The sequence below is a fragment of the Oryzias melastigma genome, linkage group LG1, assembly GCF_002922805.2.
Source record: "Oryzias melastigma strain HK-1 linkage group LG1, ASM292280v2, whole genome shotgun sequence".
NCBI classification, from domain to species: domain Eukaryota; kingdom Metazoa; phylum Chordata; class Actinopteri; order Beloniformes; family Adrianichthyidae; genus Oryzias; species Oryzias melastigma.
The window spans coordinates 10,505,618-10,518,958 of NC_050512.1; the positions used below are offsets into that span (position 1 = coordinate 10,505,618).

Genomic DNA, 13,341 nt, shown 5'->3' on the forward strand with positions numbered 1-13,341 from the left:
ATAGAATTAGCTGGTGGGCTGGATCCGACCCCCATATGTGGTCCATGTGGTATATACAATCACTGGACGAAGCGGGTGTGACCCCACCCATAGAAAAGACCTCACCTTTGGCTCTAGCGAAATGATGCCAAATCAGTCACCAATTTTCCACGATATGGAAGCTGCCATTTAATTATTAGGATTAGTAAGAAGATGCTAAGAAAAATGTGTCAGAGCAAAAATGGTTATTCTGACATATAGAATGACTGAGTGACTATTCTAATAGAAGTCTATGGGATTTTTGCTTCTTGGAGCCAACAGGTATACTTCCTGTTTGGAACTCAGGGGGAGGGGTCGAGCTGTCCAGTGATTCTACACTCTATGGTAGCTACGCAAGTTTTGCGAGGTTTGAACCTCCTCAACATTTCGCACCAAACCTCTTCCAGGTGTAGGTGTCGGACATAAGCCCCTCCCTGCATGTCTATTGTGAATAATATGGGTAATACCTGTATTCAAGAACTCGCGTTTAACATGTTTTTGAACGTGTGTCATAGCTTTAGATTTATCTAGAAAATCTGAACTTGAACTGTAAATTTTGAGGGTTTGTTTACATCCACCTTGGTTTTTAGGAAGTATACAACATGACTGGTTTTCCATAATTGGACACTAACCCCATCACATGTTAAAGTGTCCTTGGGTAAGACACAGTTTTTTGTCGTGTGAATATGTTTGAGTAAGCGAATTTCTGGATCAGAAGCGATATAAAAGCACATTCAGTCTCCCATCTTCTGTTCCAGAATCAGGAAATACAAACTGTTGCAAGTTTCAAAACAGAGCATTAACTTCTCAGGTAAAATGTCAGATTTTACACACAAAAATAAGCCTATTTAATGTTAACATTCAAAATCTATCAATTGTTTATTACTTTATTTATTTTTAATAGTGGATTTGAGGTGACAAACTTGTTTAAATCAACCAGTTTGACTTTATTAGAGCTGAAATTTGTGTATTAGTTGGGGCATTTATTTTTTTGTTTGTTTCATTAGCTGGTGGGTGAAACAATAGTTTTTACTTTTTTCTTTTTTGGAATGCTATTGAGGTGGGCACAGTATACTATGACAGAAGAGAAAATTATTTACTTAATAAAGATACTTCAGTCAATTCATCTCATAGATGTGTCCCTCTCAGTACATATCACAGAGTTTTCTTTCTTTTTTTTTGGTGTGTGTGGTCATATTATTGGTCTCTTTCATTATTTTGTTAAATTCTGTGATTTTTAAGTAAGCTTCTCAGTTTTGTTTCTTAATAGTTTTGTTGTTTTGCCTTCAGTTCTCCTTCATCTGTGAAGATCACATTTCTGTGTGACAATGTTAGACTTTCAGAAAAATATCTTTATTAATTGAGCAAAATCAAACTTTTTTGTCATTGCACATATTACAAGTAGACAGCAACAAAATGCAGTTTACATTATAGATTATTGTATCATCTCATTTTGTTGCATTTATTTGTTTTTTATGTGTCCTTGTTTTAAAATGTTACTTAGATTATTTTTCATTTTGGTTTTATATAAATATACATGCAGTTACATGTTTAGCTTTTCTTGAGTTGTCGTGGATCTACTTTTCTCAGCATCTTTAAACTCTTTATAGTTGTGGAGTCAAGGAACTGATGTGTTTTCTGTTCTGCAGATTTGTCAGTTTTTCATCACTTTCCTCATTTTTGCATCGACGTTTTGACGACTCCAGTAATGAATTATGAGATCAAAACAATAAAGGAAGTGGTCAACATGCAGAAACATGAAATCAAGCGTCCTCCTTTACATCATAACATGCCTGTCTCTGTGAGGGACGGGGAGTTCGCTCTTTGTGGGTCAGAAAAAGTGGGGAGTCAAGGAGCCGACGTGAGGAAGACACAGATAGAAGATGGCAAGGATGAAGGGGCAAGAATATAGCCAGGCACATTACATAATTTGTGCACCCACTTCGTCTCTTCCTCCTATTCTCTGTCTGATTAGTCTGACCTTGATGCAGCCGCAGCTCTGCCTGCTCCTGTTGAACTCTGGGTAATGAAGCCCGCGTTTACAAATTGAGAAAATAAACACCTGGCTCCCTGGGAATGGTAATAGGCTCCGTCTCTGCTCTCTGCCCATTGACATTTCCTCTGTCCTCCTCCCTTTGTCATCCTCCGTCTCACTCTCTCCACTTACATTTGCTCCTGCTCCTCCCCCCCTCCTCCCTCCTCATTTCTATCTGTTTCAGCAGGGAGTCTAAACTCCCAGATTTCCAGTTTACCTTCTGATTAAGGAGTGAGTTGAGCGTTTCTATTCCCTCTGTCTCTCTCCTCCGTTCCATCCCTCATTCATGTGCTGCCACGGTAACTAGCCTATTATCTGACAGTTCCACTCCACTGACCTGCCCAATAACAGCTTTCACATCCCTATAAATGCCCCTGAGAGAGCAAGAGAGAAAGACACAAGAAAGTCTGTGTGTGTGCGCGTTTGTGTGTGAACGTGCATGTGCTCCAGCGTATAAAACCCAAGAGATTGCCCTGTGTTATAAACATTTACGCCGGGCTAACAGATCATCTCCGAGATCCAGGATTGGTCTCACTCCCCTCCCCGGCAGCCCCCAGGCGAATTGAAAGCCCGAGATTAGCGAGATGATAGCTTTTCAGACTTCAGAGGTAACACAGAAATGAGTTTCAGCGAATGAGTTTACAGAGGTTAGATTGGGACAGTTAAATGGCAGGTAAACTGATGGTTCCCTCATTGTCTCTCCAACTGCTTAAGAGGCTAAATCTATTAACCATCAACAACCCATTTTGGCTCAGATAGAAAGAAGATGTAGCCAAAGAGGGTGAGCCGAGCAGCAGATGATGGGAGAGAGCGTTAAATAAATTAGAATTACTGCAAGGAAGTGGAGAAAAGAGAAAATAATATGTAATATGCCTCCACATTATTTGCTGCATTATTTATTCAGTTCAATATCCACTAGAAATCATATCTTTATTATGTCTTTTTTGCATCACAATTATGGGCATGTTTGTGATCAGCTGTACAAAAAAAATAAATCTATCATGTTAACTTCTGATCAGTTGTAATCAAAACAAATGTATAAAAGGAAAGCTGAGCAGATGCTAAAGAAACTGTGAAGACGTGACAGATGTGACAGAGTTCCTGAGGCTTCAGTGAACAGGGATTTTCATTTCCTGAAAGTGAATTTACCTCAAGAATGAGCATTCGATGTTCTGATTTGGAAAGTAAAAACCTGTTAGAACAGGTGTACAGTAAAAGTACAATTCTCTTTAAAAATAAATACATAAAAAGTAAAACATGATTGTGATATTTATCAAATGTTTTAATGTAAAACTGTTTTGAAAAACTATGACAATTTTAGGAATTTCTTGGAGTGGGATGCACTCTTACTTCACAGCGAGAAAGTCCTGGTTCAAATCCCTTTCTGAATCGAGCTTACATGGTTTTCTCCAGGGATTTTGGCTTCCTTCCACCGTCCAAAACACGTTCAATGGGTTATTTGTTGATTCCAATCCTTTAGTAGATGCGTGAATATTAATGTGTGTAATTGTGAGTAAAAGACTGGCAACCTGGTCAGTGTGTACCCTGCCATCGACCAACCAAAAAGGACGGACGGATGGATGGATGGACTGACGAATAGATGGGTGGTTGGATGGATGGATAGATGGGTGGGTGGATGAATGGACGGAAGGATGAACGAACAGATGGATTGATGGTCAGATGGATGGACTGAAGGATGGACTGACAAATGGATGGGTGGGTGGATGGATGGGGGGATTGACGAACAGATGGATTGATGGACAGATGGATGGATGGACTGATGGACGGACGATGGATTGATAAATGAATGGATTTACGAGGGATGGGTGGGTGGACGGACGGATGGATGGACTGACAGATGGATGGATGGATGGATGGATGGATGGATGGACGATGGGTGGGTGGATGGATGGGTGGATTGACGAACAGATGGATTGATGGACAGATGGATGGACTTAAGGATGGGTGGCTGGAAAGATAGATGGATGGACGAAAGGATGGACGGACGGATTGATGGACAGATAGATGGATGGACTGATGGACGGACGATGGATTGATGGATAAATGGATTTACGATGGATGGGTGGGCGGACGGACGGACGGATGGATGGACTGACAGATGGATGGACTGATGGATGAATGGATGGATGGATGGATGGATGGATGGATGGATGGACGATGGATGGATGGATGGACTGATGGATGAATGGATGGATGGATGGATGGACGATGGATGGATGGATGGACTGATGGATGGATGGATGGACGATGGATGGATGGACAGAAGGATGAACGGTTGGATGTACATACAGAAGGATGGACTGATGGACAGCTGATGGATGAATGGATGGAAGGATGGACGAATGGATGGATGGACGGACGGACAGACAGAGAATGGATGCATAAAAGGATGGATAGATAGATGGATGGGTTGATGGACATTAAATTGTTGGATCTTATTTTCAGTGTGTAAGAAAATCTTGATCCATTTGACTGCAATAGGTACACAAGAGAACGTTTGTGAACCCTTTCTGAATATCTCCATTCCTGTACAAAATGGACACGTGACGCATGTTTTTTTTATCTCAATCTAAATCACAACAATGGAGGAAAAACATAGCCTGCTTAAATCACACCAATTTATGTTTTCATGTTTTTATTGAAAACAATCTTGTGTCCAGTTTATGCATAAAACCAAATAATTCCAAAGGTAATTTTCTCCTGCAGCTGTATATTTAAATATATGTATAAACATCATAAAAACTAAAGAAAAACGTGTCTTGATCACCACAGAACATTCAACAGCAGCACATGAGACTGTAGAGGGATGTGGAGAGACACTCCAAATTAATCCGCCTCGGAAATTAACTGCACCCCAAATCCTGGCTGCATTAGAAAGTTGATGAATTCTAATTGATAAAAAAGTATTCTCAACAGACTGGGCCTCTGCAGTGTGTCTATATTGGAGAATAAGAGCTTCTGCGCTGCATAATCAAAGAAATGACTTTAAAACTCTTTAAAGGGTGGATTTAATAAATTCTTTCAATAATAATTAAACAGAAAGAGAACTCATTTTAAATAAAGGTTTTCTTCTAATCCTTCTGAAGTGTAAATTTCTTCTGCTGTGGGTTTCAGTCCGCTCAGACCTGCATGGAAATGTCTTTGCTCCACATGACTCATTCTTATGCTCTAAATGAGAATACTTCTGATAAACAGTTGTTGAGTATCAGACATTATTCATGCCAAATATTGCTTAATACAGTAGTAAAGTAATGTGCCAGTAACTTAATGCTTCTAAACCAACAATTCTGCTAATCCAGCCGAAGTTCGTCAGTGGAGATTAAGACAACAGAAGAAGACAACTTGAAGGAAAACTGAACTTGTGTTTAGTTTGAGAACTTTTTTTTAGCTTTTAACTGATATTTTGATTTATAAATGTGAACTAAACATGTGAATTTAATCCAGCAATAGCCATAAGAAGTGTGTATGTGTTCAATTCTATTGTAGTATTGGGCCTTTAAACACTGCGTTGAATGAGGCATGACTCAATTTAACATATGGTGTTTGCACTGGTCTTTTGCTACCGACACTATGGCCTACTCACAATTGGAAGATGCTTGGTACAAAATGTCAAAGCAGTGCAAATCTTGCTCAGGCTTTTTCTGTCAATGCTCAGTTGTGATGTATGAAATACTTTGTGTCATTCATTTCCAGTCAGGCACAAACAGCAATTAATTTCTACTTCATGATCATTTTAAAATAGTTAGAACTTCCGTGTTTCAAAAAGATGCCATCCATGTGTCACTACCAGATTTGAGTCCCTGATTAGTCAAAGTTTGAGCTGTTTTAGACGAGTGCACAATCACTGTTCATTTAGTACGTAGGACCTGAAAACAGACTTGAGAAATTGCGTTGGGACACGTGACCGTAAGAGTTTTGACCACGGAAGTCCTGAACATGTATATGTGTGTTTACATACTTCATTGAGAGCGGTTGCTCGAACGTGTGTTTTTGAACCTAGTCTGAACGTAGCATTGTAGATGCTTCAGACAGGAAGTCATAAAGTTCCCCTGTTAAATATTAAACAGAAAGTGGCTATTGCCATCTTGAGCCTGCAAATCAAAAAGGCCGACTGTCACCATTACACAACAGTAATTAGTGAATAGTGAGGAACTAAAAGCTGTTTTTGTCTTTGTAAAGTACAGTTCTTCAGTTTTTGTGCTTTATTTAGAAATGCAGAGACAAAGAGAGCAAGATGTTTCTTAAATGGAAAGCATTAGATCCTCGTGCGACTGGACTCGGGGTATTGTGTTTTCTATTCAATGCTTATTTACCTTCTGCAAGTAACTCGCTAAAAATAATAGAGAAAATGATGATAAAAACTTAATTTTGGATAGGGATTACTGTACAAAGGTGAATGTTTACTACACTGTTTCTCCTTTGCATGTTGCACTTTTACAGACCGTGCGATTTGGGCACCAGCCCTTCCCAATCCTCGAAAACGAGCAAGTCCTCACAATGTGACGTAGACAAGTGGGGAACAGCCCCTTCTAAGAAAAGTCTGCGCTTGCCAGCACCGCCCTCAGGCTAGCACGCACAGCCACTTTCTCCTCTGAGCTAGCAGCGATCTGAAAAAGGCTTTCGTTTTATATGCACCACATGTCCATCTTTGCAAAAGTTTTTCACGGGTGAAACGTAAAAACACTGCTTAGGCCAGCTCTAGGATGATGTCATGAAATGGGCGGCACCCACAAGGAGAGAAAGGCGGAGCCTCAATTTTTGAGGCCTCTTACTTCCAGGTAGGGCCATAGTTCACAAAATAACTAATATTTCATAAATAATTTGTTCTTTAGTGTGCCAAACGGTAATATATTATCATATTTATGGATATAGTTTACTCTGAAAGGCTTAAAAATAGTAAGTTATAGGCTGTTTAAAAACACAATTTTAATCAGTGGGTATTTAAGAAGATGAACACATTTAAAACTTTGGAATTGAAATGCTCCCTGATTTTACTTTAGCTATATTCTGTTTTTGTCTAACCTTTTTTATAATGTCATTTCTGTTTCCTAGTTTTCCACCTACCTTCTCTTTGAATCCCTGTGAATCGTGTGGACATGGTGCGAGGGATGTGTGAAGTGTGCACCTTCCCAGCTTTCATCTTTCCATCATAAACACCAGTTTTTGTGTGGAGAGACCTGCACACATGGTTCTGATGAGTGAGCATCTTTAACATATCTGCTGTGCATCATTAGGTTTTTAAAACAGTCTGTTTAGCTGTGCTTTGTAGTCAAATATTAGTCACACTTCTCAGTTTTGCTTCACAACTCACACTAGCAACATTGTTGTTTTTCTTCCTGATTTAAAACAGTCATTACGACGAAACTTTGATTTCAGCTGTAATCTAATCTGATCAAGTCTAACTTAGAATCTGCATGAAATCTCATCCATAACTATCAGCTTGTGCTTTGAGGCTTCTAGCAGACAGTCTTTTAGGTGTAAAGTGTGCATGTTAGGGTGTGTTGACAGTGGGGAAGAAGAGGAGATCAGAGATCACCGTGTCAGGGATGTTTTTCAGACACTCGCAGATGAAAAAGGTGAGAGGGGCCACGTGAATGGTTTCCCATGATCCCTCTTGACCTGACCTGGGTCGGGCTAGATTGGGGTGGTGTGATGGTGTTTCGAAGGGGGCTGTTGGCTTTTTCGTTAGGTTGACTGCTGTAGACGACGTAGTTGGTCAGAAACGGCTTGATGACTTAGCTGCATTTTCAAGATGATCAACCAAATGATAAAGCAGACGCAGTTTAATCACATAAAGTCGAATATTTTTGTGAAATTTGTACTAAAGTGTGACTATAAGCATGTTAAAAAACGGTATCTCAAAGAGCATACAAAATGCTGAACCAATCACGTATCACTTTAATCTGGGGAGGTTCCAATGTCCCTCTCTTTAATTGGCTATCATGTAATCCTGTGTCCCTGAAGACCGCTCTGTCTTTCCACTCGTCACAGTCTCTTCTTCATTCACTCTCTTCAAACCTTTCTACGCTTTCATTTCTGGCACTGAAACTTCTCTCTCTTTTTTTTTGATCGATGTCACACATTTTTAATGCATTGATTATCCTCCCTCAGTCCTACTTGTATTTCTCTTCCTCACTTCTGTCCCCCCCTCCCGTCCTCTCCCTTCCTCTCTGTCCTGTCAGGAGGAGCCATTGAGTGTGTAATCATTTGGTTACGGTGTGTCAATCTGCGTCTGAACTCACCATCTGTCCTCTGGGCTTCCGTCTGGAACTGCAGACGCGCACACAGGCCCGCATTAATACAGTGCACATACACAGACTCACAGTCGAGCCAGACTCATTCACACCACAATATGATGACAGCTGTATCAGCCGCCTATTGACATGAGCTGTCAAAAGGGTAGTGACTAACATAACTCAGAATGACATATCCCACAAACCCAGGGGTGGCTACAGTACTCAAGCATGGTTATAGGTCAAAACTGTTTGCCACTGTGGTCTAATCTCACTGTAGCTGGAGCCTGATGTTTGCTGGCTCAGTGACTGCTTTCATTCAGGCTGACTCCTCCAGTACAGCAAGGATTACGCTGTAATGTTTCTTCTTTCTCTGCTTAAATAGAACTTTTTGAGGTCAATTGCAATAAAAATCCCGTTTTCAAATGTTTATATAATAATGGTGTAACGATTAATTGGTTTATATTTCAACAATCCAACCAGATCAATCTGTCTGAGGTAAGTTGTCAACTGAATTGACTTATACCATCATAAAATCGTTTCAAAATGAAAAAAAAAATCAATTATATCAATATGTATCACAGCGGACAACACATGACAGCAGCAAAAAATGATCAGACCATCACTAGATACCAATGTGTGGAGACACTTTGAATTTTACAAAGATGTGACCATACAGTGTGATAGAATGTTCTAATAATGTTCCTTTTATTTTTAATGTGGAAGTGGACTTTATAAAATTAAAATCTGAATGAATTTGACATTAATACCAGTTTACTAGTTTGAAGAACTACAAGGAATCTGGATAATTTCACCTGCAATGTTCAATACCAGGTATTTTTCTGAGTCACACTAGTTGAAGTTTTAAATGAAAATGTTTTGGATCCATTTTAGGTCTGTGAAAATGAACCATTATTGACTATGAATTTTATTAGTCACCACTACTAATGATATAATAGCTTCTTCTTGTGGTACCGAGGTCTAATAGGAAATGGAGTAGGGAACGAGCCTTTTCTGTCTGTGCTCCGAAGCTTTGGAACGCTTTACCACTAAATATTAGACAAGCGTCTTCCCTGTCTGTTTTTAAAACTAAACCTAAAACGTATTTTCATAGCCAAGCTTTTACTCCTACATGAGATTCGGCTCTGATTTGGGTTTCATTGTATGTTTTTAACCTCAATGTTTTCATTTATCATGTTCCTACCTTAATGCTCTCATTTATTCTATTGTGTTTTAGCTTTTATTGTACAACGCTTTGTTCAATTTTAAATTGCATTAAAGCACTTTATGAATAAAGTTGATAACGATTTGAATCGTTAAAATAAACTATTATTCCCCTACTATATATCTGTATTGGGAACTGTGTTTGTGTATACCAAGGTCCAGGTGAACTCTGATTCTGATTGGCTGCTGGGTGAGGATTAAACAGTGATAATCCACAGTGATAATGCAGAGTGATAATGCATTCCTAAAAAGATCTTCTGGTTTCTTTGCAAAAAAATTTTGCTTCATCTTCTGGACAAAAACACATGTTAAGAGGTAAACTTTCTCTCTGAACTGATACTTAATTTAACTTATCCTGATGATCAGCATTTGTATCGCTTTCTTTTGCAGCTGCTGTCAAGGTCAGTAACGGCACATTGTCATGTTACCGTGACAACGTGTCCCACCACATATCAAATAGTCCGCTTTTTATAAATAAGTGATCTATACCGAAAGAACTGGAAAAACCTCTAGAGAAAATGGATCCAGTAGGGATTGGAACCAGCACCTTTTTTTGCTGAGGTGATTATTCTGAGCACCACACCACCAAAACAAAACACAGGTGAACTCTTACAACTTTTTATACTGCATACACTAAAAAGTCATGTAGTAAAAAAGAAAAAGCTGCTTGTTTCAGACTATTATTGCCCAAAAGAAGCACTAAAACTCCAAATGCATCGTAGTTGTGAAAAGCAAAGACTCCCACAGCAAAATTTTAGAAGAAGAAAAACGATTCTGTCATTATTTAAACTGAACTTTCTGCAGTTTTTAATACTCATATTGTCAAGAGAGGCGTTGTCTCATACTCTCTACCCTCCAGATTCACCTCAATGAATTTTACAACATCATAAACAAAGCCTTACTTATGTGCACAAACAAATTAGTGGGTCTAACGCTCTATAGGTCATCGTTACAAAATATCAGAACAAATTCTCAAGAAAAAAGACACAACTCTAACTTTTTTTTACATATATATGCAATCTGATTTGGATGGAAGGATGTTTAAGATTCTTCATTACAACCTTTAACAATTAATTTGTACTTTCATTCATTTTGATGTTATCTGGGAAACTTTTCAAGGTAAGTGATTACATCCTGACACACTCACCAGCAGAAAGCATGGAGAAACAATCTTTCTGCATCTGTTCATGCTGCTTAAGATTAGAGGAGACATGAGCTGATTGTCAGAGTTACAGCTGCTGTTAACCTTTGCTATACATCTGCTTCTCCACGTCTGCAGGAGCGTTTGACGATTCTGTATGTTAGCTTTTGTTTCAAGTGAAGAGAAACACAAAAGAGAAGAAAAGGCAACAAAGGAAATCGCACACACACAAAAAAAGAATCTGCCTGCTGCACAGATATGCAGACTGACAATATGTGCAGAACAAACCAATTATGCCTCATTACTGCTGCATGGGAGTGAGAATGCATCAGTGCATGAAATGGTCTATTAAGATAAGAATTAAAATAGTCTATCACAATCAGATCTGGAATAGAGTGGCATGATAAGAACTAAACAGTCAAAATGTGAACGCACTGCAAAGTTGCATCCTTTGATTCATTTGACATCAGTGGAAATGCCTGCCAGCAACATTTAAAACACTTTACATGCAGCTTTGATCACTTAACTTAAGAGAAAAGGCGGAACTTCTACATTTCGAAATGTCTTTCTGACTTTAGTTGGAGAGGTTTAAGCACCAAAAACAGTCGTAGAAATTTCTGTGCTCCTCGTTTTGAACGTAGAGGCCCGAAACACACATTTACGTGCATTTATCTCTCATTTTAAGTGGTTGCTGGTGTGATCGAGCTTGAGAACAATCACTGATGTTGGAGGAAAAAGCCAGTCTAGAATCACTGTTTACATTTCCAAAAGCTGTTAGATGGAGTTGAGGTTTGAATCCAACAGAGTCGTGTTTTTCCAAGACCGAATTCCCCCAACCATGACTTTATGGATGGTCTTTTCTGAATAAGGGTAAAGTCTTATACTGACAAAATTAAGTGTTTTTCCTTCAACTGTTTTTTTTAAGTTTATCTTTTTGCTGAAGTGCATAAGTCTGTCTTTTACAGCCTGCCTAAAAATAAACACTATCCCACAAAGTTACTAAGCAACCACCAAACCAGTACTTAATCCATGTGACCACCGCCAAACATAAGACTTTCACAGACCTGGAATGTCATGAACAGCTGCTCATAGGGGGGCAGTATTATCAAAAACAAACACTGACCAAGAAGAAAAGGGGCATGAAGAAGAAAACCAGCTTCTCCTCGGACTTTTGAGAAACGCCTTTGTCTATTTCCACACAATGATAACAACTGAGAAGTTCTTCCAAACTTTTATGATCTTAAAAAGACTTGATACCACTGCCCACAAAGAATAGCAATTTCTCCAAAAAACACAAAAGGAACTAAATCTATATATATGTCAATTTTTGTCTGTGTTTAGTTTAGAAATTACTTTACATTTCCAAAGTTTCTTCATCAATAAGACCAAAATTAGATTTTTATCTTCTTTTTTAATGTTTGTTATTGGTGTCATTTGTTTATATATATATAAAAAACAGGATGCATCAAAATATCATTAATTAGACAAGAGTCTAATGCAGAAAGTAAAATAAGGATTCCAGTTAGTTTACAAATAAATGATATATTATTGAAAACTGTGTGAGAGGATGTCAGATGGATGTCTGTGTACAACTGTGCGTGATAGATTGCTTCTCTAGCTCTGACAGATGCTGTGGAATCACTCAGCCACGCTAGCCTTGGCTGGTTACCGGGGGCAACCTTGTAAATCTGACATTATGGGCTGTTGACAAGAGAAACGGTTGTTATCATAACCCACAGTGAGTTATGGGAAACACACACATCCTTCAATATTTTGCTCCGGCCTGAAGATAGCGTTTCACACAAACACAGCGTAGATCAAAAGTGAGAAAGCTTTGGGAGATCATTGAAATTTACAGCTTAGAAATGTGTGATATAAGAAAGAGTGTTTGGGGTTGGACAGGAACAATTTCTATGTTTTGTGTCTTAGCAGGAGGGATGTGATGGAGAGAAGAGATGGGGTGTGGGAAACTTGGAGATGAGCAGGTCACAGGAAACAGGATATCTTACCTGGCCCTCGCTAATCGCCACCATGAAATCATCTGTTCTCCTGCACGGACACGCACCATCACAGCATCAAACTTAGATGTCAGTATGCTTTCAGTCTATTTTTAAATGCTTTAACTAACATTTAGATCTTTCTGGTGTTTTTTTCCCCTCTTTTTCTGCATCTTTGCACCGTTTTCTCTCTGGGTGTTCCAGTAGTAATGGACTGTGCTGTGGGAGCAGCAGGAATGGCCATTACCATCCACGGATCACTGGAGGAGGCGTGCACACAGTGGACACACATGAGAGAGGCAGAGGAAAGAAGCGTGGAAGAGGTCAAAAAAAGTTCCTGGATCAATGGGGGAACAAGAGCAAAAAAAGTGGGAGCAGGACACATTAAATACTTGCAGAAAAATAATTATTTTATATATATATATATATATATATATAGCTTGAATACATATATATAAAATAAAACATTCTATATATTTTTTATTACATTTTTTTAGACATGCCTATTTTATGATGATGTTTTCTGTGTAGATTTTCAACATTTCTTTGGTAAATAAATAAATACATGTTCTTTTGAATTGTTTTGCATAATTTTCTAAATGGAGGATCAGGAGTCTAAACTCAGAAATTGGTTCAGACGTGTCATTCTGAAGGATCGATGCATGACATCCT

The 13,341-nt window shown here is 38.8% G+C and overlaps 1 long non-coding RNA gene across 2 annotated transcripts; it reads left to right on the top strand.

The window, feature by feature from the left end:
* The first annotated feature begins 9,960 nt into the window (after positions 1-9,960).
* On the top strand, positions 9,961-13,086 carry LOC112137148. 2 transcript variants are annotated; one of them, XR_002917489.2, is made up of 3 exons: positions 9,961-10,092; positions 12,605-12,759; positions 12,877-13,086. It is a non-coding gene; the product is annotated as an uncharacterized LOC112137148 (long non-coding RNA). The 2 variants fall into 2 exon arrangements; XR_002917488.2 differs by having other exon boundaries at positions 9,968-10,092; positions 12,602-12,759.
* The last annotated feature ends 255 nt before the right edge of the window (positions 13,087-13,341 follow it).